Below are 17,330 nucleotides of genomic sequence, written 5' to 3'. Positions count from 1 at the left end.
GGCTATATGGGGGGAATGAACACCAGGAGGCCAGGGATCACTGGTGACCATCTGGAGGCTGGTTACCACATACATAAAACAATATTTTATAGCGTTTTAAAAAATGTTTTTGTATTAAAAATATAAAAACACACGCTAGAATATATGCCACCTCTAGTGGTTATCTCTGGGGACTCTGGGGAGGGAGGAAAGGGACAGGAACAAAGAGGTAACAAAATGAACTTCAAATGTATCTAATATTTGCAATTACATATATATGTGTGTCTGAAGAAAATATAGCCAAATCCTAACATTTATTACATCTGCATGGTAGAAATACATGGATTTTCTTGAACTCATTTACCTCTCCTGTATCTTTGAAATATGTCAGTAAAAAGTTTTAAGGTAATGAATCCAAAGAAATGGAAATAAAATGTGCTTTTAATAAGAATTTAGTTTTACACATTTAAAAAATTGCAATTTTCAGGACATGTAAGAATATTTTTCTAATACTGAAATAAGCATATCTTTGGCATAGAAATCACACCCTATGTGTGATCTTTAACTAAAAAATCTAATCAAGAACTATGACTAATATGTTAAACAAAACTATTCTTTGCCCATCCATCTGTCCCCTCTCATAGCCCCATTGCTAGGTGTTAGAATATAGTTCTGTACATATCTTCATATCTACAAAGAATTAAGATGTTGTATCAAAGATGTCCAGAAGTTATATATGGTGGAGGATTAGTTGGCTTAATCGTTGACACACAACACAAAATACCAAAAGCAACATAATATATAGGATGCAAAATAGAACTGTCACTAAGGTCAAATAATACAAAAAAAATCACATCATTTAAATTTGATGCATTGCAAACAAAATAACTTCTTTAGAATTATTATGTACGCAACTTGCAAAGCTCAAAAAGTAATAGCACAGAGCCATAAATCTGACAAGGCACCTTAAAAATAGCCATCAAACATATACAAATATCAGATACAAACACAGTTAAACTCCAAAAGCAGTAACCACAGAAATAAATAGGGAAAAAATATGCATTCTTTCTAGACAGTCTCCTTTTCTGAAGTAGTCTTAAAAAAAAGTACAAAAATATTTATCATATATTTTAAAACCTATCATCAAAGTCCAAATCTCTGTTAAAAAAAGAATGTTTTTCTTCAAGTCAATAAAGTTCAGATTCATACATTTTCTAAAGAAACAATGACAGTCTTCATGCTAAATATAGGAAGAGAAAAAGCTTTTAATTTTGTTTGTTAACTCGTTTATTCAACAAACATTTAGTGAGTGTTGTGTGAACCTGTTTTAGGTGCTGGGGATATAGAATAAAGACACAATCATTAGCTGCAGACAACTTAGCCAAATGGAGCTGGATCCACCACTGGCAACCTTAAAGTTACCTCCCATGGTCCTTAAGATGAAACGCAACTTCAAACTCTGCCATGCTTAGCATCTTGTTGCAAAACAAATAATGGTCTACCTAGTTTGCTAATGGTAGCACTGTGGCTCTATTAATATTAACCATGTATTGATGAAGTTGACTTTCATAAAGGATTCTGTGAAAGTTCAGAGGCATAAAGTATTTAAGGACAAACTAGTACTGGTCCGCAACAAAAACAGCATCGGTATTCTGCTTTCACAGAAGCCAAGAAAACCAAGAAAAATTTCATTCTGAGTATATACAGAACTGCTTGACAGAGGTCATTCTATACGTGTGGTACATGTACAAATATGACATAAGACGTATGAATGATTGCAGTCGTTGTTAAATAACGAAGTATGCCAAATTAGTCATCAGGTTTCAAAGAATCATAGACTTCTTTCAAGAGGTCTCGCCACGTTTTAAGGAAACATGCATTTTCTGTACATTTGAAGGCAAGCTCTTCCACTTGAGCTGATACTGCAGATGTGGCTTCAAGAAGTTTGGTTAATGAAAAGGCTGCATCTCCCATCTGCAGCTCCACTTCCTCCAGCGGGTCCACCGTTCGGCCGCTGCTCCTGCTCGGAACTGGCCAGCCCAAACTCGCTGGGCCGCCCGGGGAAGATGCTGCAGAGGCGTCTCAAGAGGAGGGAGAAGAGAGAGGCGGCGGGGGCGGCAAAGAAACCTGCAACTCCTCAGCGTCTGCCATGGGGAAGGGCTGGGACCGCGGAATCCGACCCCAGCAGCCGAACCGACACCAACCGTCTTTTTAATATATTTCTTTTTTCTAATACTGACACCTAGATCGACAAAAGAAGTCTGTTCCTAGAGAAAGGTAGTTGTTGTTCTTTTCCTCCTATGTGAAGGTTTATTGGGGCATTTGTTAATGGGTCAGAGTACCTTGAGGCTCTCTCCATTGGGGATAACAAGAGTTAGGTCGACCTTGATGTCTCTGGCCAGCTCCTCAGGCACTCATCAGTTCTTTTCATCCCTTCCTCTCCTCCATGTCTCCCTTGCTGTGTACTTTCTTTGTCATTGAGCATTCCTGGGGCTCTGCTCTCATAGTAGGGTCATTCTCTCCCACCCCCCATCATCTATCCCTCCTTGATCTTGTTTTTATTTCTCTATTCACTAATATATTCTGATCTGCTCTCTGGATTGACTCTTCTTTTGCTTGGGAACATTAAAATATTAAAATTAAGGCAATGGGTAACATCAAAGTCTAATCATAACCAATTGGCTAATTGTGCTGATCACTGCCCATAAGTTATCTAAATAAAAGTCTTAAAACCATGCAAGAGAGATGTTACATGCCATTTTATGGCTGAAAAAATTAGATAAGAAAGGCCAGTGGATCTCCCAACACAGAGGCTGAGATCTGAGAATGGACAGACTGCCTGCTCAAGTGGGTCCCTGACCCCTGAGTAGCCTAACTGGAAGACATCCCCCACTAGGGGCAGACTGACACCTCACACCTCACAGGGTGGAGTACACCCCTGAGAGGAAGCTTCCAAAGCAAGAATCAGGCAGGTACACTCACTGTTCAGCAATATTCTATCTTCTGCAGCCTCTGCTGCTGATACCCAGGCAAACAGGGTCTGGAGTGCACCTCAAGCAATCTCCAACAGACCTACAGCTGAGGGTCCTGACTGTTAGAAGGAAAACTAACAAACAGGAAGGACACCCACACCAAAACCCCATCAGTACGTCACCATCATCAAAGACCAGAGGCAGATAAAACCACAAAGATGGGGAAAAAGCAGGGCAGAAAAGCTGGAAATTCAAAAAATAAGAGCGCATCTCTCCCTGCAAAGGAACACAGCTCATTGCCAGCAATGGATCAAAGCTGGACGGAGAATGACTTTGACCAGATGAGAGAAGAAGGCTTCAGTCCATCAAACTTCTCAGAGCTAAAGGAGGAATTATGTACCCAGCGCAAAGAAACTAAAAATATTGAAAAAAGAGTGAAAGAATTGATAACTAGAATAATTAATGCAGAGAAAGCCATAAACGAACTGACAGAGATGAAAACCATGACACGAGAAATAAGTGACAAATGCACAAGCTTCAGTAACTGACTTGATCAACTGGAAGAAAGAATATCAACGATTGAGGATCAAATGAATGAAATGAAGCAAGAAGAGAAAAATAAAGAAAAAAGAAGAAAAAGAAATGAACAAAGCCTGCGAGAAGTATGGGATTATGTAAAAAGACCAAATCTACATCTGATTGGGGTGCCTGAAAGTGAGGGGGAATATGGAACCAAGTTGGAAAACACTCTTCAGGATATCATCCAGGAGAACTTCCCCAACCTAGTAGGGCAGGCCAACATTCAAATTCAGGAAATACAGAGAACGCCACAAAGATACTCCTCAAGAAGAGCAACTCCAAGACACATAATTGCCAGATTCACCAAAGTTGAAATGAAGGAAAAAATCTTAAGGGCAGCCAGAGAGAAAGGTCGGGTTACCCACAAAGGGAAGGCCATCAGACTAACAGAAGATCTCTCTGCAGAAACTCTACAAGCCAGAAGAGAGTGGGGGCCAATATTCAACATTCTTAAAGAAAAGAATTTCAACCCAGAATTTCATATCCAGCCAAACTAAGTTTCATAAGTGAAGGAGAAATAAAATTCTTTACAGATAAGCAAATGCTTAGAGATTTTGTCACCACCAGGCCCGCCTTACAAGAGACCCTGAAGGAAGCACTAAACATGGAAAGGAACAACCAGTACCAGCCATTGCAAAAACATGCCAAAATGTAAAGACCATCGAGGCTAGGAAGAAACTGCATCAACTAACGAGCAAAATAACCAGTTAATATCATAATGGCAGGATCAAGTTCACACATAATAATATTAACCTTAAATGTAAATGGACTAAATGCTCCAATTAAAAGTACAGACTGGCAAACTGGATAAAGAGTCAAGACCCATCAGTTTGCTGTATTCAGGAGACCCATCTCACATGCAGAGACATACATAGGTTCAAAATAAAGGGATGGAGGAAGATCTACCAAGCAAATGGAGAACAAAAAAAAGTAGAGGTTGCAATTCTAGTCTCTGATAAAACAGACTTTAAACCATCAAAGATCAAAAGAGACAAAGAAGGCCATTACATAATGGTAAAGGGATCAATTCAACAGGAAGAGCTAACTATCCTAAATATATATGCACCCAATACAGGAGCACCCAGATTCATAAAGCAAGTCCTTAGAGATTTACAAAGAGACTTAGACTCCCATACAATAATAATGGGAGACTTCAACACCCCACTGTCAACATTAGACAGATCAATGAGACCGAAAGTTAACAAGGATATCCAGGAATTGAACTCATCTCTGCAGCAAGCGGACCTAATAGACATCTACAGAACTCTCCACCCCAAATCAACAGAATACACATTCTTCTCAGCACCACATCATACTTATTCCAAAATTGACCACATAATTGGAAGTAAAGCACTCCTCAGCAAATGTACAAGAACAGAAATTATAACACACTGTCTCTCAGACCACACAGCAATCAAACTAGAACTCAGGACTAAGAAACTCAATCAAAACCGCTCAACTACATGGAAACTGAATAACCGGCTCCTGAATGACTACTGGGTACATAATGAAATGAAGGCAGAAATAAAGATGTTCTTTGAAACCAATGAGAACAAAGATACAACATACCAGAATCTCTGCAACACATTTAAAGCAGTGTGTAGAGGGAAATTTATAGCACTAAATGCCCACAAGAGAAAGCTGGAAAGATCTAAAATTGACACTCTAACATAACAATTAAAAGAACTAGAGAAGCAAGAACAAACACATTCAAAAGCTAGCAGAAGGCAAGAAATAACTAAGATCAGAGCAGAACTGGAGGAGATAGAGACACAAAAAACCCTCCAAAAAATCAATGAATCCAGGAGTTGATTTTTTGAAAAGATCAACAAAATTGATAGACCACTAGCAAGACTAATAAAGAAGAAAAGAGAGAAGAATCAAATAGACGCAATAAAAAATGATAAAGGGGCTATCACCACCGACCCCACAGAAATACAAACTACCATCCAACAATACTATAAACACTTCTATGCAAATAAACTAGAAAATCTAGAAGAAATGGATAATTTCCTGGACACTTACACTCTCCCAAGGCTAAACCAGGAAGAAGCTGAATCCCTGAATAGACCAATAGCAGGCTCTGAAATTGAGGCAATAATTAATAGCCTACCAACCAAAAAAAGTCCAGGACCAGATGGATTCACAGCTGAATTCTACCAGAGGTACAAGGAGGAGCTGGTACCATTCCTTCTGAAACTATTCCAATCAATAGAAAAAGAGAGAATCCTTCCTAACTCATTTTATGAGGCCAACATCATCCTGATACCAAAGCCTGGCAGAGACACAACAAAAAAAGAGAATTGTAGACCAATATCCCTGATGAACATCGATGCAAAAATCCTCAATAAAATACTGGCAAGCCAGATCCAGCAGCACATCAAAAAGCTTATCCACCATGATCAAGTGGGCTTCATCCCTGGGATGCAAGGCTGGTTCAACATACACAAATCAATAAATGTAATCCAGCATATAAACAGAACCAAAGACAAAAACCACATGATTATCTCAATAGATGCAGAAAAGGCCTTTGACAAAATTCAACAGCCCTTCATGCTAAAAACTCTCAATAAATTCGGTATTGATGGAACGTATCTCAAAATCATAAGAGCTATTTATGACAAACCCACAGCCAATATCATACTGAATGGGCAAAAACTGGAAGCATTCCCTTTGAAAACTGGCACAAGACAGGGATGCCCTCTCTCACCACTCCTATTCAACATAGTGTTGGACGTTCTGGCTAGGGCAATCAGGCAAGAGAAGGAAATAAAGGGTATTCAGTTAGGAAAAGAAGAAGTCAAATTGTCCTTGTTTGCAGATGACATGATTGTATATTTAGAAAACCCCATTGTCTCAGCCCCAAATCTCCTTAAGCTGATAAGAAACTTCCACAAAGTCTCAGGATACAAAATCAATGTGCAAAAATCACAAGCATTCTTATACACCAGTAACAGACAAACAGAGAGCCAAATCATGAATGAACTTCCATTCACAATAGCTTCAAAGAGAAAGAGAATAAAATACCTAGGAATCCAACTTACAAGGGATGTAAAGGACCTTTTCAAGGAGAACTACAAACCACTGCTTAGTGAAATAAAAGAGGACACAAACAAATGGAAGAACATACCATGCTCATGGATAGGAAGAATCAATATTGTGAAAATGGTAATACTGCCCAGGGTTATTTATAGATTCAATGCCATCCCCATTAAGCTACCAATGACTTTCTTCACAGAATTGGAAAAAACTGCTTTAAAGTTCATATGGAACCAAAAAAGAGCCCGCATTGCCAAGACAATCCTAAGTCAAAAGAACAAAGCTGGAGGCATCACGCTACCTGACTTCAAACTATACTACAAGGCTACAGTAACCAAAACAGCATGGTACTGGTACCAAAACAGAGAGATAGACCGATGGAACAGAACAGAGCCCACAGAAATAATACCACACATCTATAGCCATCTGATCTTTGACAAACCTGAGAAAAGCAAGAAATGGGGAAAGGATTCCCTATTTAATAAATGGTGCTGGGAAAATTGTCTAGCCATAAGTAGAAAGCTGAAACTGGATCCTTTCCTTACTCCTTATACGAAAATTAATTCAAGATGGATTAGAGACTTAAATGTTAGACCTAATACCATAAAAACCCTACAAGAAAACCTAGGTAATACCATTCAGGACATAGGCATGTGCAAGGACTTCATGTCTAAAACACCAAAAGCAATGGCAACAAAAGCCAAAATTAACAAATGGGATCTAATTAAACTAAAGAGCTTCTGCACAGCAAAAGAAACTACCATCAGAGTGAACAGGCAACCTAAAGAATGGGAGAAAATTTTTGCAATCTACTCATTTGACAAAGGGCTAATATCCAGAACCTACAAAGAACTCAAACAAATTTACAAGAAAAAAACAAACAACCCCATCAAAAAGTGGGCAAAGGATATGAACAGACATTTTTCAAAAGAAGACATTCATACAGCCAACAGACACATGAAAAAATGCTCATCATCACTGGCCATCAGAGAAATGCAAATCAAAACCACAATGAGATACCATCTCACACCAGTTAGAATGGCAAGCATTAAAAAGTCAGGAAACAACAGGTGCTGGAGAGGATGTGGAGAAATAGGAACACTTTTACACTGTTGTGGGACTGTAAACTAGTTCAACCATTATGGAAAACAGTATGGCGATTCCTCAAGGATCTAGAACTAGAAATACCATATGACCCAGCGATCCCATTACTGGGTATATACCCAAAGGATTATAAATCATGCTGCTATAAAAATAAACACGTATGTTTATTGCGGCACTATTCACAATAGCAAAGACTTGGAATCAACCCAAATGTCCATCAGTGACAGACTGGTTGAAGAAAATATGGCACATATACACCATGGAATACTATGCAGCCATAAAAAAGGATGAGTTTGTGTCCTTTGTAGGGACATGGATGCAGCTGGAAACCATCATTCTTAGCAAACTATCACAAGAACAGAAAACCAAACACTGCATGTTCTCACTCATAGGTGGGAAATGAACAATGAGATCACTTGGACTTGGGAAGGTGAACATCACACACCGGGGCCTATCATGGGGTGGGGGGAGGGATTGCATTAGGAGTTATACCTGATGTAAATGACGAGTTGATGGGTGCTGACGAGTTGATGGGTGCAGCACACCAACATGGCACAAGTATATATATGTAACAAACCTGCACGTTATGCACATGTACCCTAGAACTTAAGTATAATAATAATAATAATAAAGAAAGGCTTAAAACTCTTCCAAAGATCATAGAGCTAGTAAGAAACAAAACTAGGACTATGTCCTAATCCCAAGCATGTCTTCAAGTCCGTCTTTATTTTCATATATCCTGCTGCCTTCTCTGGTCTTTGGAGCAAAGAGCCTACATTTCTTTAGGGTAATGAAACTTCAGGGAAGCTGAAATTAGAATTCTGGCACTTGCCAGTCTAGAAAAGATAGAAGAGAGGACATTAAGAAGGTAATTTGAGTTCCCTGTGGCTCAATAGATTATCTCAACCAACATCCCACTTCTATGGATGTCAGAGCATTGATATTTCTGCTCTTATAAGATCTCTAAATTCTGTCCACCTATCAGGACAGTGAGCTACAGGAAATGAAAAGGATGCAAGATTCAGGCATTTTTTTTTTCTGGAGAAAATGAGGGCAGGTGCCATCTTACAACCAAACATCTAGGCTATCTCTGGGCTATGTTACTTGGGCTCTACCTTTTAAAATTGAAAACTGTAACATATTAAATTTTTTTTAACATCATGTGGCTTCTTTTCTAAAAGAGAAAGAACTAAACAACAGAAAAATCTTCATTTTAATTAAAATAACAGCAAATGAATTCCTTGTGTCCCTGTTTCCTTTACATACACTACCTTCAAAAACCTCAATTTCAACCACATTATTCTAACACAGTCACATATTTTCTAATTAATATGATTTGGTGTTCCCAAGCCAACCATTCCTCACATGCATTGAGAATGCTGATCCTTGTGTCTGCCACATTTTCATTCTCATGCCACTCATATCATCACTTCTCTTTTTACACAGACTAAATTCACTTCTTAAGTCATCTTTTCCTCTATCCCCTCACATGTCTGACATAAAGGCAATTTACTCTTCACATATGCCAAACTGGGGAAAAATCACAAAACAATGACCACTGGACTCAAATAAATAATAAAAATATTGAATAGACCTTCCACACTACTATCAATCCAACATTAGCCTCCCTAGCACACTCTTATTGATGACTTACCTTGCACTTTATTGACAGCACAGAGGAATAAATAGAGAAGGTCTTTCCCTTCCAGACACTACAATTCCTACCTTCCCTGTACCACTTTATACATGCTTTGCTTTCCTTCATTTTGCACGGATAAGGAATCCCTATTCCCAACATGACCTCCACTATTCTCTGGATCATTATGGAATTCCCATTTGCAATAAATTCACGCCTTCAATCAGCCCCTTTGCTGCTGCATTAGCAATTTCTTCCTGCACTGGCAAATGCTATGGTCTGTTTTCCATCTAAATATTTTTTTTCTAGCAAAGACATGGAATCAACCTAGGTGCCCATCAACGCCGGATTGGATACAGAAAATGTGGCACATATACACCATGGAATACTGTGCAGCCATGAAAAATAATGAGATCATGTTCTTTTTAGCAACATGGATGCAACTGGAGGCCATTACTCTAAGCAAATTAGTGCAGGAACAGAAAACTAAGCAACTCATGTTCTCATGTATAAGAGGCAGCTAAATATTGGGTACTCATGGACATAAAGATGACAACAATAGACACTGGGGACTACTACAAGGAGAGGGAGGAAGGGAGACAAGGGTTGAAAAACTAACTGTTGGGTGTTACACTCGTTACCTTGGTGATGGGATCAATTGTACCCCAAACCTTAACATCACACAATACACCCATGTAAGAAACTTGCACATTTACCTCTAAATCTAAAACAAAAGCTGAAATTATAAAAAACTTTTTTTGAAAGACCTAATGGCATCAGACTGGACTAAGGTTGAGGGTATAGAATATAACAAAATCAAAGATGTTAATTGTATCTAAAGAATTAGTGAAGATGGTTCAGAATTTGAGCTTTAATTCCAAGGTCAAGAAATAATGTGCAAACAGAATTAAGATTCAGAGGAAATAGGGAAGCAGAAAATGAAGTTTTAAAACATTTATTTTATTCCGAGGGAAAGTTTTCTGTTTGATTCTGAGGAACCACAGCATTATCTCCAAGTTCATCCTCCTTGGAATGTCTATTGACGCCCACATTCAGGCTCTGCTCTTTGTGCTGTTCCTGGGAGTTTACTTCCTGGCCGTGATAGAGAATTTGGTAATGCCACTGATGACCAGAACTGATTCCACATCTGCACACCCATGTGCTTCTTTCTGGGATGTCTTAGTTCATTTTTCTGCTGTCACATAGTACCATAGATTGGGTGATTTATGAAGAAAAAATTTATTTGACTCATGACTTTGGAGGCTGGGAATCCAAGGTTGAGGAGTTGCATCTGGTGAGGGCCTTCTTGCTGTGTCACATAACATGGTGGAAGGGCAAGCATGCACATGAGACTGAGGGGAGATCATATCAAACTCATCCTTTTAATCAGAAATCCATCCCATGATAACAGCATTAATCTATTTATGAAGGTGGACCCTAATCATCTCTCTCTCTCTCTCTCTCTTTTTTTTTTTTGGAGACGGAGTCACCCTCTGTTGCCCAGGCTGGAGTGCAGTGGCATGATCTCAGCTCACTGCAACCTCCACCTCCCAAAGTGCTAGGATTACAGGCATGAGCCACTGTGCCAAGCCACCTGTTAAGGACTAATTGCCTCTTAAAGGGCCCACCTCTTAATGGTGATACAATAGCGATTAAATTTCAACATGAGTTTTGGAGGGGTAGGTGGTGTTTGAGTCAATATTGAATGACAAAAGAAGCCCACCATCCTCAGAAGGAAGGACATTCCAGTCAGAAGAAAGAGCTAATGCAGAGGCCTTGGCACAGAAGAAACTTGAGTTAATTGGGGACAGAAAGAAGGCTGCATGACTAAAGTTTAGCAAGCGATGGGTAAAAAAGGCTGTCTGCAGTCAGATCCCATAGTAACTTTTAGACCATGATATCAGGAATCTGTGTTTGATTCTCAGTGATATAGGAGAGTTTTGAAGGATTGCTCTGACTTCTTTATGGAGCACTAATTATAGAAGGACAAGAGTAGAATCAGGGATGATGATTAGGAGCTATTGCAAGACTCCATGTGACATCTGATGGTATTTTTTACTAAGATTGATCAGAGAAAAAGAGAAGAGAAATTTGGAATATATTTTGGAAGTACAGTTATAGGGCTTGTTGCTACATTAGATATAGACCAGAAAAGAAAGAGAGGGCTTGAGGTAAGTCTAGATTTTTTCTTGGGCAACTGGGTAGATGATGGTACATCATTTACTGAAGTCAGGATAATTGGGGAAATGCATATTAGGAAGGCAAAAATTTAGGATTTGTTAGTTTGGCTGGTTGGTTGCATTTTGACTAAAAAGCCCAAGTCTGTATTAGATATCAGAGTGGAATGTCAAATATCCAGTTATATATATTATTTTGAAGCTCTAGGAAATGGTCAGGGCTAACATTTGGGGTGTATGTAGTATTCAGAGCCGTAAGACTGGCATAGAACATCTAAGGAAAATGTTTTCGAGAACATCTAAGGAGAACAAATTCTGGAAAGAAGCCCTGCAGCATGCCAGCATTTCTAGTTCAAGCTGAGGATTATCCACCGAGAGAAACTGAGGCACAGCAGCCATTGAACAAGGAGAATTTTGTATCACAAAAGCCAAGAGAAGAGAGTGCTTCAAGAATAGAGAGGTCAGCTGTGTTGAGTACCGTTGAAAATTCAAATAAAAGAACAGAAAAGCTACCACTGGATTTTGTAACATTGGATTTAAAAGTAGTTGATAATATTGATGAGAGAAGTTTCAGCTAGATAAGTTGAAAACAGAATGGTAGGTGAAAAAGTAGAGAGATCAACCACAGTTAACTTTATTGAGAAGTATTCCCATGAAGGAGATTGAGAAAATAAAGCAGTATGTTTAGAGGATGTGAAGTAAAGGGAGCTATTTGTTTTTGTTTTTTGCTTTGGTTTTTGTTTGTTTTTAGTATTTTGAAAAATACTGAAGTTTGGGTGTTCATGGATATGGTCACATAGGTCATGTAATATCAGGATTATAGGTAGGATGGAGGCAAACAAACTTTGAATCAATTCTACAACCAATGATGGGAATGAGTTCTTTTTTTTTTTTTTTTTTTTTTTTTTTTTTTTTTTTTTTTGAGACAGAGTCTCGCTATGTCGCCCAGGCTGGAGTGCAGTGGCCGGATCTCAGTTCACTGCAAGCTCGGCCTCCCGGGTTTACGCCATTCTCCTGCCTCAGCCTCCCGAGTAGCTGGGACTACAGGCGCCTGCCACCTCGCCCGGCTAGTTTTTTTTTGTATTTTTTAGTAGAGACGGGGTTTCACTGGGTTAGCCAGGATGGTCTCGATCTGCTGACCTCGTGATCCGCCCGTCTCGGCCTCCCAAAGTGCTGGGATTACAGGCTTGAGCCACCGCGCCCGGCCGGGAATGAGTTCTTGATGACATTCAAATGGAGGCTGAATGGACACATTGGAGATGCTGAATGGGGCTCATGTATTAGTTGGAGACAGAAATAAAGTGATCCATGTGATCTTTTATCTCCATAGACTCCTGCGATTCTAGAAGGAAGGCTTGTCTGTTTGCATTTGTGTGAGAGAATGTGGGTGTGAGTATGTGTGCATGTAGGTGTATAGTGAAGATCAAACCTGAGGAGGCCCATGCTGGTCCCTGGCTAGCAGAAGGGTTAGCAAGCCTTCAGTGCCTCACTCCATGGTCTTTCCCTAGACCACAAAAGTGGCAGGAGTGGATGCCCATCTCAGGGGCCCAGATCACTGGATACTACTACTTTCCCCATGAGTATGGATTAATCCCCAGCAACTTGGGGCCCAGATTACTCTCTCTCCTTCTCCGAGGGCCAGCCTGGTGCATGGATACCAAGTAGAAAAAGACTAGTAAAAGTGAAGAAAGTCACACGAACTGGCTAGGAGCCATCCTCTGAACCAGGAGTGGTAAAGGAGTAATGAGGTGGAAGAAAAAGAGGGTGACCCAAGCCTCTTAGCAGGTACTGACTGAAACCAGAGCCCACGCATGCCAACACACTAGCCTTTTCCAAAACTAAACACATGTTGAATATTGTTTAAATGCACTACCATACAGTTGTCAACTGGCTGGAAAAGAAAACCAGATTTTCCAGAGACCTGCGTGAGTTCTTTGAGCATCCCACATCATTTGTTTCTCAAAGTGAGGCAGTAGGCAGTAGCTCATCTCCAGGAAGAACTGGAGTCAACAGGCCTTGTCAGTCCTTCCCATACTGCCACATGTGGAATCTTAATAAGCAACTGTTCCAAACTTTTCATTGCACAGCACAGAGAACTGGCTCAGAAAGAGGAAGCAGAAAGCGCCTTGCCAAATTCACAAAAATAGGTCATGAACAGAGCTGGAATAAGATATTTTAGGAAGTTGAACAGTTTGTCACTTTATCAATCTGTAATTGTTTGTCCTTTTCCTTCATTTATCAGATTTTGGACAAAAGGCTAAGATTCCTTTGGAATAAATTAGTGGGGGTGAAGGGCCATAGTTGCTAGATGGGGAGCTGGATGGAAGCCAAGGAGGAGCAATCGTGAATTATGGGTAACAGTGAGTTTGGAGTATTCTCATTTTCTCTGGTGGGGGATTTCCTAACTAAATGCCAAGATCTTTGGCTGAAATTAATTTGAGAGGTCATTTATAGCTCAAGGTCCCATCCTCAAGCAATAAAAAATAGGTAGAAAGCAGAGACTAATTGCGCAGTTCCATAGAATTTTTCAGGATAAAGCAAACTCTATAATCCCCGTTCATATTCTTGCCACAAAACATGTAAAAACGTTTTCATTCCTTAAAAGCCAAAACAACATGTGTCTACAAAGATTTACTCAGGGAGACCACAAAGTCTGCAACTAGGGTGTGGGAAGAAGGAGGAAAAGAACATCTTTGATACCACTTTCTTCCCACTCCACAGGAGCACAGCATGCTTCACTTCAAGACACTCTTCTCTTCAAAAGCTTTTCTTTTGCCTTCGCTACTAGGGACCTTTCAATGCAGAGAAACCCCAGCCTCCAACCTCCTCAGTGGCCTCAGGATGGTCCTCTTCTTCAGACAAGTTTCCTAGACCACAGATTTGGGATTGAAGAGTGCTAGACAGAGGGCAGGCAAAAGCAGAAAAACTAATAGAAAAATCAAACTATTGAGCCATTTTTATTCTCCAACTGAGCAACCAAGCCTCCTTCTTAAAGGAATGGCTTCTCAGCCAAATGCAATTTTATTAGAGGGTATGTAGGGCAAAAATAGAATGGTAAAAGAAGAGGTGCATATTCCTTGTTGGAATTAGGCTTAGTTAATTGCTGAATTTGAAGCAAAAAGGTAGAATGTGAATTTATATTACTCCACCCAAAAAGATATTTTTCATTAAAAGTATAAAAAACTTATTTTTAAAAAAGTAAAATCAGGCTGGGCATGGTGGCTCATGCCTGTAATCCCAGCACTTTGGGAGGTCAAGATGGGCAGATCACCTGAGGTCAGGAGTTCAAGACTAGCCTGGCCAACATGTTGAGACCTTGTTTCTATTAAAAATACAAAAATTAACCGGGCATGGTGGCATGCACCTGTAGTTCCAGCTACTCGGGAGGCTGAGACAGGAGAATTGCTTGAAACCAGGAGGCAGAGGTTGCAGTGAGTCAAGATCGCACCATTGCACTCCAGCCTGGGTTACAAGAGCAAAACTCTGTCTCAAAAAAAAAAAAAAAAAAAAAAAAAGTAAAATCAAAAGAATTGTTCACTCTGTTACCACCCTAACAACTCAGCTGTTTATTTTTCCATTTTAAGTTCCATATAAGCCCCTACAGTGTGCACATTTTTATATAATCAAATGAATTTAAACTAACTGTGTTTTCTGATCTTTTTACTAGATAGCATATCAAGAATATTTTCTGTTTTTGCCTCTCCTCTGTAATTATTATTTTAATCATTAGAAAATATTCCATTATGTGCTACTAAAATGTAAGTAGCTATTCCTCCGTTATTAGACCTTTGGATTGATCCTAGTGTAACTATCTTGAAAAAAAATACTGAAATATAAATTTTTCACACACAGATTATTTTTCTCTTCAATCATTTGCTTAGGATATATTTTCAAAAGAAATTTGAGATGTCATCTTGCCAAAAGTATTGTATCAACATATAATGCTTCCAACAACATGGAAGGATATATCAGTCTCACCAAATCTCACTAGCACTAGGTATTATCATTTAAAATAGTTTTCATATAAATAGATGTAGACCTGGTGTCACCATCTGGTTTCAATTTACAAGTCTTTGATTATAAGCAGAGTGGAAATCTTTCATTATATTGATAGTATATGCATAGGATTTCAGACTATTTATGTTACTGTTTTAGTTTTGTCCCAGAAATTGCAGAAGCTAGAAATCATTGCAGAAGGAGAGAACCTGAAGGCAAAGGGGCCACGAATAAGACTTCTGAAGTCATTCAGTGCTAGATACGAAATCTCATAAGGCAAATATGGTAGAATAATATTGAAAGAGGAAAATTTAAGAATACCGAGGAGACAAATAAAAGAGCAATAACATTTGTTAGGCGGAAATGGGAAGACTACCTTGTGCCTAGCAGTGTGTTTAGACTAAGCCAAGAAGAATCAACTAAGAACTAGTTAAGTTAGTTCCTATTAGAAATAGGGAGTTCATACACTAATAAGTTGCATTTGTTTTGCAATCAATTATATTCTATTAAAGACATGTTATTACCCCTAGTTTTTTTCAATAATGTAACAGACCCTCCCTGTGGTGAACTAAGTAGTCCAAAGTTTCCAAGCTAATCCAATTAGTGTTGGAACTAGGACCAGAAACCAGATTTTATGGTTTAAAATAATTCATTTTTATATAGTGTGTCATGTAAACCTCAAAAGATATCTCAGATGAGAAAATGAAGAATTAAATTTGTCTGTTTACCCAAAGTCAGATGCCTGACTAGTTGTAGAGCTGAGACTCACGTCAAGGTCCTCTGACTCTTTATACTGCCCCATCACTATCCATCCAAGAGAGCCACAGCAGCTTCAAACTGGCCCCTTCCTTGGAACAGGACCATAGGTATTACATCATATATGACATCTTACTCCCAGAACAGCTTGCAGTCTCACAAATGGGATTGCCTATGAATCATGCATTCATTTATATATTTGTTCTTTTATTTATTCAATAATCAAAATATGTTCCTGGGCCTGGTGTGGTGGCTCACACCTGTAATCCCAGCACTTTGGGAGGCCAAGGGCGGTGGATGACCTGAGATCAGGAGTTCGAGACCAGCCTGGCCAACATGGTGAAACCCCGTCTCTAATAAAAATCCAAAAATTACCCGGGCATGGTGGTGGGCGCCTGTAATCCCAGCTACTCAGGAGGCTGAGGCAGGAGAATCGCTTGAACTGAGGAGGCAGAGTTTGCAGTGAGCCAGGATCATGCCACTGCACTCTAGCCTGGGCAATAGAGCAAGACTCCATCTCAAAACTATATACATATTTTTATGATCTCCTAAAATGCATTAAAACAGAATAGACTTGTGCAAAAGGTAGCTTTGTGATGTTTTTATTCATTTACTCTATAAAACTTTACTAAGTACCTACTAAATGCCAGGCGCCATGCTTACCTCTGAAGATAAAATGATAAAAAATACTGACAGAGTCCCTGCCCTTATGGAACTTACTCAAAACATGGAGGGACATGAAACAAATTCATCTGGTCATTTAGCCATTCAACAAATATTTACTGAACTCCTTCTACATTCTAGGCACTCCTCTAATAAATGCTAGGGATATAGCAATGTTCGAAACAGATGAAGTCTGGATACCCCATTCTCCATGATGTGTTTATTTCACACTGCATGCCTCTATCAGAACATCTCATGAGCCCCGTAAATATATACACCTAGGTACCCACAAAAATTTTTTAAAAAGAAAAATTGAAGATGACCAAATAGGAACAGCTCTGGTCTGCAGCTCCCAGTGAGACTGACACAAAAGATGGGTGATTTCTGCATTTCCAACTGAGGTACTTGGTTCATCTCATTGGGACTGGT

The 17,330-nt window shown here is 39.3% G+C and overlaps 1 pseudogene; it reads right to left on the bottom strand.

Annotated features, from left to right (window-relative positions):
- Positions 1 to 1,291: 1,291 nt before the first annotated feature.
- Positions 1,292 to 3,226, bottom strand: LOC135966095 (renal cancer differentiation gene 1 protein pseudogene; annotated as a pseudogene).
- Positions 3,227 to 17,330: the final 14,104 nt, after the last annotated feature.

The sequence above is a fragment of the Macaca fascicularis genome, chromosome 11 (assembly GCF_037993035.2).
Source record: "Macaca fascicularis isolate 582-1 chromosome 11, T2T-MFA8v1.1".
Lineage (NCBI taxonomy): Eukaryota > Metazoa > Chordata > Mammalia > Primates > Cercopithecidae > Macaca > Macaca fascicularis.
Note: the sequence above shows the minus strand (reverse complement) of the source record. Positions and strands in the feature narration are given on the sequence as shown.